This window comes from Pinus tabuliformis, chromosome 7, assembly GCF_031772625.1.
Source record: "Pinus tabuliformis cultivar Carrire ecotype Pingquan chromosome 7, CPIR1, whole genome shotgun sequence".
In the NCBI taxonomy this organism is placed as follows: Eukaryota; Viridiplantae; Streptophyta; class Pinopsida; order Pinales; family Pinaceae; genus Pinus; species Pinus tabuliformis.
In genome coordinates, this window is record NC_142293.1 from 1,655,510,918 (window position 1) to 1,655,524,132 (window position 13,215).

The 13,215-nt window shown below is 33.6% G+C and overlaps 1 pseudogene; it reads left to right on the forward strand.

The window, feature by feature from the left end:
• Window positions 1-4,100: 4,100 nt before the first annotated feature.
• On the forward strand, window positions 4,101-7,330 carry LOC149254808 (putative E3 ubiquitin-protein ligase BAH1-like 1; annotated as a pseudogene).
• The last annotated feature ends 5,885 nt before the right edge of the window (window positions 7,331-13,215 follow it).

Sequence of the window (13,215 nt, forward strand, 5' to 3'; positions counted from 1 at the left end):
CATTGGTTTCATGTTTGCTAAATGCTCGGGTGATATCTACAATCCTAGGTCAAATGTGTTAATTTCACAAAATATCTAAATGTGATTTTTTTTTCTTTCTTAATGCTTTGCGTTCATTGGTTTTCATGTTTGCTAAATGTTCGGGTGATATCTACAATCCTACTTAATATTCGGTGAATAATATTGTTGTGAAGGGTAAAGTTTGTCATTCAACCTTTCCAATGTCTATGGTTGCATTCGATAGGGACAAGCCTCGAGATTTATGCATAGTCAAGAAACATGCCATCTTGAGCAGAATTTGTTTCTTGTTTCCAGGCTTTATTGATGGGAATGGTGTATATGGTTGCATTCGATAGGGACAAGCCTCGAGATTTATGCATAGTCAAGAAACATGCCATCTTGAGCAGAATTTGTTTCTTGTTTCCATGCTTTATTGGTGGGATTGGTTGTTTGATTTGGTTCAATGGTAGATTAATGGCAATAACATAGGGCTAAATCCCCGTGAGTGGGCAATTTAGGTGACCTTCCATAGTGCTTTGTTAGCGAATACTTTTTGGATCCAAAATTGCATGTCAACATAACTTATTGGCCAATACATAAAATTATGTTTTGGTCTAATCAGTTTTTAACATCTTCCTTAGAGGCGCCAAAACTAAGATATTCTATGATGTTGCGTGCTCTACTTATTCAGCGTTTGAAGCACTTACTTACCATATTGCAAGACCATAATATTTGTTCCAAAATGGTGTATGTATCCATGAAAGCGTTTACATTCTTTTGTAGAGATTGATGTATTTGTCCACAATTTAAGGATCTCGTAAACTTGTTGCATTAGAGTTGCATTCATATTGTTTATCAGTAGGTGGTGGAATCAAAGATGGGTTGCACCTCTTAGCGGGATACAATTTACAAGGTTACAACAATGGTGAAGGAAGTCCACAAATACCTGCTACATAATTGTTTCATGCTATTACATATATCTCCAAACGCTCTAACTAGTCAACCTCCTTATGAGGCATTCTCTTGGCAATGTCAACCATCATTGCCACAAGCATAAGGTACATATAAACTTCACTTCAATTGAAATAACAATTGCCATTTTTATTAATGATGATCAAATTTGGCATGTCAAGTTCCTGAGCTAAATCTAAGTATCCTACCACCATGACTAATTGAAATCCCTTTATATTTAAGGATGAAGAGGCCTTTCTACAATGGTAATGCTTTTACTTTATTATTTGACGAAGTTCCAAATTCCCTAAGTAAATTTTGATTCTACATTTCCCTCCAAATTTAGGATGACCCATTGCACCTACGACCCCTTTTGGATAAATAGTTTATATGGCTTGAAGTAATAGACAATTTATACACTAGGGTATGATCATTATTGCAAAGGTGATATGACAACCCATGTATGAGCATTATAACATTAACGCATCATTGCCACTAACATAAATGTGTCACATTATCATTATATCCAATTCTACATTTCCCTCCAAATTTAGGATGACCCATTGCACCTATGACCCCTTTTGGATAAATAGTTTATATGGTTTGAAGTAATAGACAATTTATACACTAGGGTATGATCATTATTGCAAAGGTGATATGACAACCCATGTATGAGCATTATAACATTAATGCATCATTGTCACTAACATAAATGTGTCACATTATCATTATATCCAACAAAGTATGTGGCATTATGCACCCACTAAATATAGTAAGTATGTCATAGTTATTTCCTTATTAAAATATTATATATATATTTTTTCCAAGGTGGTAGAACCTAGCATAACTCAATTATCAATGGGCAATGAGTACAACCATCATTGCGTGCTATCTAGATGGTTCATTACCATTATTCAAGGGAAACCATGGCACTTGAAATAACATGATGGCTCATTACCATTATTCAAGAAAAACCATGTCACTTGAAATAACACATTGGTGGTCAATAAAAAGATAGATTTTCACTCCTACCATATGCTTTTGGATATGTGTCATTACCCTATTTCTTTACATTTGAGTATAACAAATTCTTAGTAAATCAAAAACGATTTTACTTCTTAACTCAACCCCAGAAAATAATTCAACTAAAATAAATGAAAAAAAATATTTTTGTGATTTAAGTTTGACTAGTAATGTACGATCTATGTTTCTTTTTGTTTAGTATTTGACAATACTTTCTAAATGTGCTCGAATTATGATTAAAACATCTAAACCAATGGGCCGATTCGCATGTGTCGTCCTCAAGGTCAAGCGTGCTTTTGCAGTCGGGATGATGAGTGGCCCAAAACTTAAAGCTTACCGTTATAAACCACAGCAAAACGCAGAGATTTATACGGATCATAATTGGTGGATGATGTGTTATTCACTAATAACCAAAAAGTAAATTGACGGACAGCTGGATGTCACGCTGATGATGTGTCAGTAAAAATTTATTTATTAATTTTATTTAAAGGAAAAAAATTATTAATAATATTTAGTTATAATTTTATTTTTAAAAAGTATGGGATATAATTAGTATAAATATATAAATTAAATAGATGATAAACATATTATTAATCTTAATAAACATCAAAACACTAATTAAATTTTATATCTCAAATTACTAAAATTAAAAAAATTATAAGAATTAAATAAATTATAATTTTATTTAAAATAATATGACAGTGATTAATGATAAAAATAATTAATATATATAGATTGAAAAAAAAACATGTAACAAGATTATTAATTATTGAGATTCATCTCAATTTTATCGTGGAGATTTTTAATTATAAATATGCTTTGTTACAATATTATGGTCAAATACTCAATACCACATCTTTGAAACCATAACTCATTTCATATAATATTTTTTTAATTAATGAATTTAAATAAAAGAGTAAAAATGGCATAACTATTTTGAAAATAAATCTTAGTGTTTGATTTATGTAAACTACTAATAATATTCTAGAATATTCTATTGAGGTTAAATCCCTACTATCTATCTAATAATTATTAATAATTAAATTAAAATTATGGAAGTCGAATTCCAAAATAAACATATATCAATATAATTATGTCATAAACGTGTTTATTTTAGAATTAGATTTCTGAAATTTTATTTATTTATGTGAAAAAAATAGGTTAATCATAGAGATTTAAACTCTAAAAAATATTCATAATTGTATGCACACATGAAAGTTTCATATTGATTTCAGGATGCGTATAGTATCCAGTTTTGTCTTTCTTTAGTTTCTGAGAGGCTTCAGTTTTAATAAGCTTTTGATGTAATACTGTCTTCGTTATATTGCCTCAATATAATACTATTATGCTTTTTCGATCTGAAAAAAAAAAATGATAAAAAAAAATTCATATTGATTTCAGAACCAGCTATGAGCTTCTTGAAAAAATATTTTGAAAATTTTAATTAAAATAAATTAGTTGAGGTTCAATGAACATAATTAGGCCGATAGGCCTTCCTTTGGAACAGACTTTCGTCGTTCCTTTTGCTCTTGGGCTGACAGGTGGCATCGAATTCTGAATGGTTTTTTTGTTCCACACAATGACACGTGGCATCGGATTATGTTTTTCAGTCTCGGGCAGGAGCGGAACAGTTCTGCGAGGGAGTGGTTCTGCGAGGGAATGGCGGGTCGTGTTAACTTCCTGGAGTTATCTTCCACCTTATGCATTAACTGTTCTGCGGTTAGAGTAGGGTAGTAATGGCGCATTCTCCAAACCTCTCGCCAACAGAGCCTTTGCTGCCCTTTCTCATTCGCAATTCCACCAGGTACACAATGCAGGGCCGAATAAAGCACTCGTTCATCGAGCTGCAAACGCAGGACATATCGCTGGACAACGAGGCAGAGATCAAGAAGTCTGTCAATGGGGTTACCTCAAAGGCATTGCTTTCGGAAGACAGTGATGCTTTACCCCTATTGTCAACAGAAAAATCAGGGATAGCAGAACTGGCGTCTGGATCTGGTATCCCTAGTGCAGTTTTCAATCTGGCGACGACTGTAATTGGTGCAGGAATTATGGCACTGCCTGCAACAATGAAAGTTTTGGGTCTGCCATTATGCTTTGCAGTGATAATCCTGATGGGTATTCTCTCTGAACACAGCATCCTCCTTATTTCTTTATATTTAACACGGAAGAAAATGTATCAGTTTCGTATGTTGTAAGACCACCTTCATTTCCAGTTAAATGACAGGGTTTTTATACAATTTCCGCTGATGGATCGTGTTTCACTCTTGTTTTAAAGGTTTTGACCATGAAGTTTGGGGAGAGATTTGCCGAGTATCTACACGGAGAGGATGAGCATTTTCTGGACAAATGTTCACACCTCGAATACAAACGGCTGAAGAAGGTACTGAAAAAGTGTCGCGATGGATACTTGCATGACGGCATGGGATCGGACTTTGAAGCAGGGCTTTACAGTTCACAAACGACGGAAAACGAAGACGTAATCTGCGGGGAAACAGCCAAAGGCATTTCCAACTCATGTGATTCATTCAGCACATGTTCATCGGAAACTTGTGCAGGTGTTTAAATCTAATTAATGCCGTCCATTTTTTGTTTATTATGGATACGGAATAGCATTTTGTGTTCTCGGATTCAAATATTTGAAGTTCATTTTCAGTACGGAGGAGGTTTGAAGTCAATATACATCTTTATCTTGTGGAAGGCATTGTGCAAACCTTCTGTAATTTCAGAAGATTACAAGCGTTTTGTCAAAATACTAATCAAAATGGCCAGCTGTTTCGGGCTGAACGTTTCTAACTTTTCTTTTTCGTATGTGTCCTCTTGCAGTCTGTGATAGAATTTTCTTCTACGAGCTTACAAAAGAAGTATCTGCTATAGTGGGTTGCTTCAGTTCCCGTGCCAGACGTTTGTTGCATCTGCATCTTGCGTCTGGTTTTCAAAGGTACCTGTGGCGAGTTAAACACTTCTTTGCTGATGATCATGAAGCAATGATTCGAGAAGGCCGGCATTTAGTCAGCTATGTGGCGATGAATGCCATTGCGATCCGAAAGATTCTGAAAAAGTATGACAAAGTAAGTTCAGAAACGACGTCGTTTATGTTACAATTGTTTGTTTTCTTGGATTGGAAAAAATTGCTATGTTTCACCACACCCACATTCATAGTCAAGGTCCACTACTTTTTCTAGCAGTATCAACCGCGCGGTCGCATTTAGCCCGTTGGGGCAGGTGGTCCCATGGAAGGCATAGGAGAACTCGGGAAATTGAGAGGAATAAAACCCAGACGCTCAGCGTCTAAAATACCATTTAACTGCTTTTTACCCCAGAACTTAGTTCAACCCGATTGCTGATTTTTAACCTTTAAAAACATTCGGCTATGAAATTTGTGGAGACACCTATCGTCTATTCGCTCCCACAAATTTCTAATTTCATTTCGAGTTCCTGATTGCCAAAATCTCACTCCTCTGTGCTTACTTTCAACCGTCAGAAGGGATCCTTCCAAGGAAAATATGACCTTGGAAGGGATCTCCTTTACATCTGAATGTATTACTCAACTATTTTCGGTTTGAGAATGTTAATAATGTGGTATTGTCATTTTTGAATGCAGGTTCATAGCTCAGTCAATGGCCGGAATTTCAAGACAAAGTTACAGGCTAAACATATAGAGTTATTGAAGTCACCTTGGTTAATTGAATTGATTGCGTTTCAGATCAACACAAGAGATTCGGAGCATGGACATATTAGTGATATTTTTCCTGAATGCTCATGCGACTTTACTGCCAGTGATCCTGTTCTTACATGCACATTGCCTGATTCTATGAAATTGGAGTTTAGCCTCACATGCCCTATCTGTTTGGTAAGTTCAAACTCTGTTGGCATTTTTAGTTGTTGTTCTTCTCCAGTAACAAGTACCTAGAGTACCGAGGCTCTGAGCCCCGTGCAAATATAATATTTTTTTTTTTCTTCTGTTACTGGATTAGCGTTAGGGACATACATGGTGTTTTGTGTAATTTCATATTCCATGCATTGAGGTGTCAGCTACCATGGTTTTATGTATCCATTCCATTAGAGATCTGCACAGTTATTGGGGAGAGATTGTGTCCTAGTGCAGCATGTTTAGAAGTCAGGTTTGCCACTATGAAGATATGAGACTATCGGCAAAAAACAAAAATACAAGGTAGGAATGTTTGATACTAAAGTCAATTTGATTGTATGGATTTCTCACCATGGCCTGTATGGAGTTCCCAAATTAATGTTAATGCCTTTGCCCAATAAAAGTTATGTTTGAGCCCTAAGACTCTTTAGCTCAAAACCTGTAAAACTCTAATTCTTAAATTGATTTATCGTTCTGCGGTTTGACCTATGGAGCATCTTGGGTTTTCCCTGCATGTGTAAAAATGTGGGTGTGCATACTGAGCATTGAGCAACCTAGCAACCATGTTTATCTGTTACATGCTAGAAAGGAGAGCTTCAACATAAAAAACAGTATTAGTTGACTTCGCTATTTAATGCGTAGAGACGTTTCTTCCCTTGTTAGTAAGTGTTCACGATGTTCCGAATTTTATTATCTTGCAGGATATAGTGTTTTTCCCCTATGACGTGTCTCACAGATTTGCTCTAAGTTTTAATTATGTCTTTACTCCGTATGCTGTGTGGTCAGCTTTTCATCAAAGATTGGCTCATTTTATATTTTTATTTGGTTGGTAAATATTAACTCTTCACCTTTGCTCATCAAGTCCCTTCGGATGGACACTACGTTTTCAAGTTTGTCACTTTCAGGTGTATTTGCATAGTATTGATATGCCTTGTGTGGAATTTTAGCTGTCTGGTTGCTTTGACCGCTTAACCATGAACTGCTGTCCCTTTATTTTGACCATTTTCTATACCAACCAGAGGCACTGAATTTTTGGTGACAAATGAGTAACTGGATATTGTTTGGCCTGATGGTATGTCTAATTTCAGGCAAGTAAACTTGTTTGCCTTAATGAGTCTACTGCTTTATGTTTGCAGAAGTTAAAATGATGACACAAAGATTTTCAAAGTTGTTGCTGGGTGAAGACATGTCAGGTGGTGGTAAAGGAGTATGTACAGCCCTGGCAATATCTAATGCTTTTACAAACCTCTCAGGTATAACATTTTTAATTCTGTTCTGGAATCACACAGGATTTTATGCAAGTCTTAAGCAAAATATTTTACTTAATCTTAAGACATAAATTTTCACTTAATTTCAAGATACTAACTCCTAACATGTGGATCTCTTGTGGCAGCTACTGTTTTTGGACAGCTTTGGAGATTGGAACCTCTGGTGCAGGAGAAGAAATCAATGTGGCGAAGAGATGGAGTGGCTACTATCCGTTAGTGATTACATTGTTGAACTCATCCCAGCTTTCCAGAACTTTCCAGATGGTAGTAGCTTAGAGGTAGGAGCTTGATAACTCTACTATTTAAATATTTTTTACTTGCACATAAATGGTGTCATGGTATTCAAACTTTAAAATTTAACCTACGCAATTCTCTACAGAGAATGCACTTGTTTCTTACGAACAAGTAGAAATTGTTTTTGTTCTTGTTTCAGGTTATGGTAAGCAATTCTCTACAGATAATGTACTCGTTTCTTACAAACAAGTAGATATTGGTCTTGTTTCACGGTTAGTAAAGGGTTATTGTTGCATTTCTTTTCCTTTAAAGGTGGTTGTGTCCCTTAATATGCATATCTATTCTTGTGTCAAACTTGATTACGAATAACATCTTTGTTTTGAATTCTTTTCATTTCTTGCTAGCCAAATAGCTTAAGTCACTATACAAGGACAGTCTGATGCCCACATGTAGACAGGTATTGCTGGAGCTGTTTGCCTTTAGATTTTAAAAGAGTGCACTCCCGATGACTGCTGAGTTTGGTTTATCATTTTAAACAATACTTGATCCATCTCTTGGAAGTTGAATTATGGACATACAAAATAGAGAAAAGCCATTGAATTCTGTAAGTGTGAATGCAGATGGGGGTTTATGCTGATTCTGTTCATTTGCCCGAGTTAGGCTTGTTGGTGAAGAAAAGGTGTGAATACTTGTCCTGTTCTAATGGTTGTTATTTGTTTTGACATTGGAACATTGTCCTGTTCTAATGGTTGTTATTTGTTTTGACATTGGAACATTGTCCTGTTCTAATGGTTGTTATTTGTTTTGACATTGGAACATTGTATGACTTCAAATAATGAAATAGTTTACATATGACTCATATATCCTTTTGTGATGGTTTAAACCAGCAGATGCAGGGGCTATTGGAAGGAAAGATTGCATACAGAACGGGCAGAGAGAATAAAACAAGCAAAGGAACATTGGGATCTACAAACACGATTTGTATTAGGCTATTTATGACTTGTGCCACAGGTTTTTGCATGGTCTTCAAGGGATCGAAGCCCCTCTCTGAGAGCAACAGGAGGTTTGTCATCTTGACTATCACTGTTTTGGTTTTTCTTTACATGGGATCTACTTTGATTCCCAATATTTGGGTAGCTTTTCAGTTCACAGGAGCAACCACAGGTCTATCTTTAGGTTTCATATTTCCTGCTTTGATAGCCCTGAGGTCTCACCCCAACCAACGAGAGGAAAGCTTAGGATTAAGGAAGAAGATTCCCATGTTTTTAGGATTCTTCATAGTGTTCCTTGTCAGATGGTTATGACTTTTGCACTAAATATATACTGTTTTTTTTTTTAAATCTTTTGGAGATTAAATAAATCATTTCTTTAGACCCCTCTTATTTTAGGCCAGTAATTTCATGCTTCAAGAGTTGCAAACTTTATTAAACTAGGAAATTAGTAACAGAGGTCTCAGGTGAAAGAGGTAGTACAAAGAAACTAATGAAATTGATATTTCAGTTTCACAGACCTTCTCCACTAAATACTCGTAGAATTCGTTTATACAAACATTAGAGTCCAGTTCCTTGACTATATGAAATACTAGGCATGAAGTGAAACATGGCCTTGGTGGAGGACTTATTTTCCAGTTGATGACTGTCGTCAAACTGGGTTGTGCAAGATTATAAATAAGACACTATATCATGTCCATTCTGACAGGCATATCAAAACATTCTTTTACCCTTCTGATTACAGCAAAGAACCTTTAGATGTGATTCTTCAAATGTTTTGGATCAAATCATGTTGCTAGAACACACTCATTGAGTTCTCTATTGTTTCTGATTTCTGCCAGAGCTTTACTGGCATATCTGACTGAAAAGTTTGAACTTTATGAAATGAGTAGTGAGTTTTATTCTGAAATGAACTCTATTGTGTATTTGTTGAGTACTTGTTTTGAAGGATAAACCTGTAAAACGAGTACTTATGTGAAAAATAGAACAGAAGATCTTGACTGCATTTGTGACATATTTGCTGGAGTTCTTTAGTGTTGTCTCATAAATAAAGATCACACTGTAATGATTACCCACAACTTGCAAGAAGAGCCCTGGATTTTAGTTGTTGAAGATTATCGTTTGGGTGTGATGCTTAAATTCTATAAGTTGATCAGAAGAAATGCCAAAATCACAATGCAGATCTAATTTCAAAGAGTGTTTGGTAATAAATTTTCTGGTCTCCAGCTTCTGCATTAAGAATTGTTTGAGTTTACTGCTCCAGGATTATCTGTGTGTAGAATTTCCATACTTGATGTTTTGAATCACACTTGATTTCGTTTTCAGGAAGGAATAAATCATGGGAATGATAACAGAATGACAGTTAATTAGTATTGATAGTGAAGGAAATAGAAGCTTACTTGGGTCTTAAGTAAAGCTGCTCTAGAGGGTTGTATCAGTTGGTTGAAAGCTATGTTGCACTGGTTTTGGGGATGGAGGAACGACAGGGACGAGTCCCCGAAATGGCTAGAGTGCACCCCCAAATTTTCACGGGACGGCGGGTTGGGCACGACAATTATATATATAAAACATTTGTTGTTGTTTCAAGCTTGTAAGCATAACAAGCTATACTTTATAGTATTATCTCAAAAAATTTAAAAAAAGGTTGAATGACGTTCCATTATTGGCCACTAGACATAAGCTTTAGCTAGAGGAAACTTAAATGTGACTACTTTAAATTTGTAATAAGGTCCATGAACAATCTATCAAATAGAATTGTCTTTACAACAGTTTTTTTCCTCAAATTTCTTGTTAATGATGACTATGTTAAACATAAAAGACATTCCCTTTTCAATAGGTTTTGCAAACTTTTACATACTGGTATCAAAGACACATTTATTTATTTTCCTGGTTTGCAAAATTATATATAGATATTTATTGATGACTCAAGTAATTAATTTTACTATTATTTGCTTATAAAATCCTGAAAAGGAAAGTGTTTGTCTGGCTCTTTGAGTAAAGAAGTTTCAACTCTAATATTTTGATTTTAAATTTGAATCATATATTTAATTTTATTGTAAATTACAATTTCTTTATCTAAATTAAGATATTTTTTATTTTGATATAAAAAAAATGTATGTCATTTTTTTTTCAACATTAAAAAATATTTTTAATTTCAATATACATTATATAATTTAAAATCATATATATATATGTATATTTTTTTTATTTCATTCTACACTATATAATTTCTATTTCACTTTAAATTATAAATATAGATATTAAATTTTATATCAGCCTACTGCCATCTTTCATCATATATTGGGGGCATACACAATTGATATCGATCACATATAATGAAAAGTCAATGCTGTAGAATCCACGACTCAACCAGCCCTTATTAGGCTGATAAAATAACAAGAAAAGAACAATACAAATATATAAGTTGGGTTGCTTTTACTAAAAGAAGAGCTGGGTAGCCAGAGGCAGTGCCCATTGGTCTCAGTGAGAACTTTAAATGAATCACCTATCCATAAGTGGAGTATACACAATTGATATCAATCAGCCCAACCTATCCAGGTCTCGCATGCATTTTTGCAAGCTTATTAACAACTAACTAGTGACATTGTTTATAGGGCTTTTCACAACTAACCTTCTGTGATAAAAACTTTCATCTTTATGTTTATGGGGTTTTTCACAACTAACAAAAACTTTCAGTGTAATGGTATAGTTTGAAAGTGACAACACCATTGTGAATATTTATTAATAATCACGGATGGTAATGCTTATGGGGCTTTTTCGCAACTCATTTTTTAGCTTAAAATTGATAATACCATTGTGATAATTTATTAATAATTAGTAACAGTCATCGTTATGTTTATAGGGTTTTCACAACTTACTTTTTAATTTAAGATTGACAACACCATTGTGACAACTTATTAATAACTAGTGACGGTCATGTTTATGTTTATAGGGTCTTTCACAACTTAACTTTTTAGCTTAAAATTGACAACATCATTGTGACAACTTATTAATAACTAGTGACAGTCATGTTTATGTTTATAGGGTCTTTTACAACTTAACTTTTAGCTTAAAATTGACAACGCCATTGTGACAATTTGTGACAACTTATTAATAACCTGTAATAGGCATGTTTATGTTTATAGGGTCTTTCACGATTTAAAAACAAATATCGTTAATTAATTCCTCTAATACTACAATTGCAATTTTTGTAATTATTGGTTTCAATAGGGTTAGATGTTACCTTAGTTGGCATTTCTATGTTTGGAATAAACCAGTTTTGGCTGCCATGGACTACAACTAGAGTTGGAATAAGGAAGGATCTTGAAGAGCCTTTTGTGTCATTTCTGTGAACTAGCTCAATGAAGTTGTGCTACTCCCAATCGAGTATATATCCCTCCACCCATTGCAACATGGATTCAACATTCCATAAACAAGTGAACATTGAGAGAACATACTTGCTTTTACCCTTTGATTCTCCCTTGTGCACCTTGAGTGCCAATTTAGAACATTGTCGATTACCCTATTTAGAACAACTCTCCTATTCCCAATCTCCATCATAAAATCCATCATTTCACCCTTGTGAACAAGTATACGTAAGCTCTAATCTATTTTGGTTTGCAATCTTAATTGTCGTGTGTGGAGAGGTGCTTTGAATCTCTTAATGGGAGATATTTGTAGTGAAGCATTAGATCAAAAAAATAATTAAAACAAATCCATAATGCCAGACAAATTTAAAAAGAAAAAATTAATAATAAAAAGTAAAATGTGAAGTGCATAGGGCATAGAATAGATGATGACATGGTGCTCTTTTAAGGCACTCTGTGGTGAAAAGTTCCAGTTTAAAACTCTATGGGCAAACATCTAATCATGCTAAGGGTTGGTGTGTGGTCGACTTTGATGCCCTTGCATTGTGGCTACTCAAGCCACAGGTTAAAAATGTCAGTTATCCCATAACTCACATTACCTAACAAACAAACAAAAACAATTAAAAATTAATAAATAATATTGTATTAAAAAAATACAAAACAATTAAAAAATAATAAATAATATTATATTAAAAAAATATTAAAATTAACTGAATTAAAAATAATAAGAATTAATAATTAAAAAGAAAAGTACCTCAACCACACACTCCATTACACATTATAATGACACTCCATTACACATTATAATGGAACTCCCTTAATTCCAAAGTTAAATTAAACGTATCTCAAAGTTAAATTGACCAACTCTCTTAATTCCAAAGTTAAATTAATTGTATCTCAAAGTTAAATTGACCAATTTCAGTTTAGGCATGAATTGTTAAATAATATGTTATCATTAGAAATGACTATATATCAAATGTAGGTATGAAATATTAAATAATATGTTATCATTAGAAATGACTATGATTATATATGAAATGTATGTATGAAATAATGCGAAAAAGGTTAAATTTAACATGAAAATAGAAGGAAATAATTCCATTAAAATGTTAGTACATGATTTTTATACTAAATGGAAGTCAAGGAAAAAAAACCAACCATTTTGTTTAGTTGATAAAAACATATTATTTTAAATCTAATAATCGTAATGAGAAGTAAATTGTGAAATTCACAAATGTTAACCATTAAATAATTAATTGTTAATAATTTTTTCAAAACAATAAGATTTAATTTTTAATTATTATATTTTAAAAATTATAATATATATTATTCATTTTTGTTATGGGGTCCTTCATTTTTATGAGCTGAATACATATCTATAAATGCATTTTTTTATCATTTTTCCAATTTCCATACTATTTTTCTAATTTAAAAAATCTATCGGCCTCTTTTTGCACTTTTTAGGGCAATTGCTAGTATATTATTAATTTTATAATGGTGAACACCGATGA